The 4,260-nt window shown below is 36.4% G+C and overlaps 1 pseudogene; it reads left to right on the top strand.

The window, feature by feature from the left end:
- The first annotated feature begins 3 nt into the window (after nt 1-3).
- LOC144477485 (uncharacterized) lies at nt 4-963 on the top strand (annotated as a pseudogene).
- Nucleotides 964-4,260: the final 3,297 nt, after the last annotated feature.

Here is a 4,260-nt window from a genome sequence, read left to right as displayed (position 1 = left end):
GCAGATGGTACTGTGTGGTCAAAAATTGGCGAAGATGGTATTCCCGGAAGGATACCATCTACGTGTATTTTCAAGGGTGTGAAAGGGCCAACAGGCTACACAAGAAGAACGTTATGGCAAATAATCTTGTCAGTGCATTCTCGTTGGTAATAAATGATTATATTATCAAGCATATAAAAAAGTGCACAGAAGAAGAAGCCCGCCGAATTTTGGGGTACGATTGGACAACTACACTCCCGGAAATACGTGCATTTATTGGAATTTTATATGCTCGTGGAGCCTACGAGGCAAAAAATTTAAAACTAAGTTATTTATGGTCAGCCAAATGGGGTCCCGAATATTTCAGAACAATTACATATGCCCCGAGGTAAGTTCAAGCAAATTCTACGATTTATTCGTTTTGACAAACGGACTGAAAGAAGTAGACGCATACGAACAACTAAATTTTCCCTAGTTTCGGAAATATGGGACAAGTTTATTGAAAACAGTCAAGCTTGCTATCAACCAGGGCAAAATATAACAGTTGACGACCAATTATTTCCAACAAAAGTCAGATGCAAGTTTATACAATATATGCCTAATAAACCGAATTTTGTTAAAATTGATAAATGTAATAGAAAAATGTTATTGGATTCTATTCAGTTTTATAATAAAACAAAATTTGGAGTTGATATGGCAGATCAAATGGCCAAAAAATATACGGTGAAATCTAGTTCTCGTAGATGGCCCCTCCAAATATTTTTTAACATTTTAGATTTGGCTGCAATAAATGCTTGGATCCTTTATAAAGAAGTGACAGGAATACAAATAGAATTAAAACAGTTCATGTTTCAATTAGCAGAACAGCTTTCCGCCGAGTACACAACTGCAAGGCAGGAAAAATCAGCACAACAGGAAGACCCACAAATATCAACTGCAACATCTTCAAATACAACAGATTCTACCAAACGAAAAATTTGTCAAGTACGACTTCGTCGCAATAACAAAACAAATAATATTTGTCAAAAATGTCAAAAGTATATTTGCGGAAGATGTACATCCAAAAAGATTTGCACTTTCATTTGCTTAAAATGTACAAATAATGTATAAATTATTTTTTTCGAACTGAAATAAATTTTTTTTATTGTTAATACTTATTAATAACTTGTTATACGACTGTAAACAATATAAAATATATTAAAAATTACTTTTAAACAAATTTCTTTACGAATTAGTTATTTTTTCACAATGCAGTCATTTTGACTGCTTTCAGGCAATATAGGTATATACTAAGTTCCCGTCTTTCTCGTGTTAATATATAAATGATTAAATCAACTTTAATGTTTAGTCATACACTAGAATTACGATGTCCCCTGAGAGGAGACAACGGAGTGCAAAGGGTTAATATCTATTGTAACTGAGCTGGGTAATGGAAATAATTCCTCGTCAGCGCTATTGACAATTAATTGTTTCACATATAATGGAACATTGTCTCATCTTTCAGAATTCTTACTCGTTTAATACGTTCGGCGCCAACAATCAGCCACTAAAATCCTGACGTAGTTGTAACAATTAAATTAATTAAAGCGGAATTAGAAAGTTAATATTTGTCATAGGGGGTGGCATTAGAACTCTTTCGCATTTGAAAAATTTTAGTCTAATTCAGTTTGCTCGGATATATTGTAATATAAATTAATTTTCAAAATTGGTCAGAAATTAGCGCCACTCACATTTGACTGATCCGGTGCTCGACGTGTTAAAATATTTCATTGAAACCAAGAAAAGTAAAAGTTGAATGAAGATGCCGCTCGCAGAAAATATAATGCACGAAAATTTGAAATCAATAAAAATATTCCAAAGATAGCAATAACATAGCAGGATCATAACGCATTCTATTTTTATTTAGCGCTTGCAATCTCGCCTGAGATTCACGTTGGCTGATAAGAAAATATAATCTACGGAAATTCGATAGAAAATAATACAGCGTAAAAGTTCAACGTATCAGGCTGGTGGTATAAAACGTTAAGAAAAAATAAATAAGTAAATCTTTAGGCAACATGGCCTCGTGCTATCCTTATAAAAATTTAATCAAAACTTCCCTCAATGATGCAAAGCAGTAGCAGAAAACCGAACGCGTGGTGCTTAAAAGATGCAAATTAGTTTAACATATTTTCAGCCCGTTCCGTAGCAAAGGGAATACGTTCGCCGAATTTTGTTCCAAGAAGTTCCGGAAAACAAAGAAATAATACGGTTCGCTTGGTTTCTTAACGTTTGGCAGCAGGTCCGTGCATCGAGACCGGGATTTCTCTTTCCCCGGGAATGAGGCCGGAGTGCAGGAAGTCCAATTTAATCGCGAGTTAAACTCGCGGCGGCCCTACCTTTCGGAAATTAATGCAAGTTCTTCTTGTACATATTTTCCGGGCGTGTTGGATACTGTATTCCCATGGAACAACAACTTACGTGCTGCAATAATTAGTATTACACAGCTGTTCTGTGTAAACCATTCATAGCGTGCCATTAGTCAGCGTTTCTGCGTTTTGTGCGCTAACGAAGCTAGAATGAGGAGGGCCATCTAAGCTGTGGAGCTTATGTTGAACAGCAGCGCAATAAGCTTTATGACACTCACTCTGCGGTTTCTGGGCAGCCCAGCTAATTGCTCGGCCGATCCGCGGTCAGATTCAAGCAGTTCACTGCCTTCGACTCGTGACGTTATTTTTACTAGTAAGCCAGTCAGATGTCCCCAAAGGGAAACCACATTTTAACGACACTGAGCGCTGTCGCGAAAAAGATTTCTTACAACTGGAGAGATTTGATACTGTTTGGAGTAATTTAAACAATTTCAACCATATTCTAAAACAACAAATATGAAACCTGTAGTCAATAAATTTTCGAAAAGAAACTATTACTTTACCCTATTTTGCAAAAAAAATAACAGAAGACGGACTTTTGGAAGAAGATCTGATTTTGTGACGAACCAGCATCCACGTTACAACAGTAATAAAATTAGGAATCGAATGAAACAAATATGAAATTTTATCTACTTGCTGACATTAATTTAGTAGTTTATGAGTGCGAATTTATGGTTTCACTTATTATTTAATTTGGACAAGATTCCTCAGGGTCAACGAAATACCCTGGAGGGATAACAGGATCAAATAAATTAGGAGATCCGAACGCGTACGGTAGTCAAAGGCTTTTCTACCTATTGTATCATCGCACAATACTCTTCCCAACGAGATGTATAGGAAGATAAGATGGGATTAGGGGAATGGCTTATATAGGCGGGAGGAGTTTAATAGGTTAAGAGTAAGATTAAGATTAGTAGGAAGAGAGCCACGAATGAATACAAAGCGAACGGGAGGGTTAAGTGAGAACAGGACTAATGTGCATGAGTTATAAGGTAGATGAATGAACGGGATTAGGATGGGGAACAAGACGAAGTAGGTTAAGATAGGCCATAAAACACGGTTCTACCCCAGACCCTGCTGGGTGCAATGTATTGTAGAAATTTAAACGACCGCGATATATCAAATTCATAAAACCCGGGCAAGTTGTAATCAGGAAGTGAAACGGGAGCATCTATGATCAGACAAGTAGATTAGCCGCGGTCATAGTCGGACGAGTTGCACGGGACAGCTTTGGGTTAGACTAGACCAGAGTTTATGGTCGGTACAAACTGTGCGGCGTATATTCTGAAACCAGTGGAAAAGGTTAGCCTGTAATCAGACCTAATATGTACGAAGCAAGGTGCTGCTGATTCTCAACTATCGCAATTGAACTAGATTAGTGCAGATTAAAATTATTGAACACTAAAACTGTGTGGCGTGTGATATTTTACAAGAATAATAAAACTCTATATATTTAAACTTTTCGCCATTTATATTATCGTATATCATACAATTTTGAAATAAACTATTGGGTTGTTCGTTTTTTCGTTTTTTCTAGTGAAAATGAAAGACCATTTTCGTATATTGAACAAATATTTTATTAAATTATATATTGGCCATTCTGTTCCCAAACCTTCTGCCATCTTTCTGGTAGTAGCATGATTCCACGCTTATAAAATTTTTGATTTTTGCTAACAAAAAAACTGATCGAGGTGGTTTTTGACTTCCTCATTTGAAGTGACGGTTTTACCGTCTAAAAAATTTTGCAGTGACCGGAACAAATAATAATCCGAAGGTCGCAAATCTGGAGAATATGGTGTGTGTGGCATTGTATCCCATTCAAACTGTGAAAGCTTTTACACCTTTTACTGTTAGTACCGTAGTTACCACTACA

This window comes from Augochlora pura, unplaced genomic scaffold (assembly GCF_028453695.1).
Source record: "Augochlora pura isolate Apur16 unplaced genomic scaffold, APUR_v2.2.1 APUR_unplaced_1415, whole genome shotgun sequence".
Taxonomy (NCBI): Eukaryota; Metazoa; Arthropoda; class Insecta; order Hymenoptera; family Halictidae; genus Augochlora; species Augochlora pura.
The sequence above is the reverse complement of the archived record's forward strand: the minus strand, read 5'-3'. Positions and strand labels throughout refer to the sequence as shown.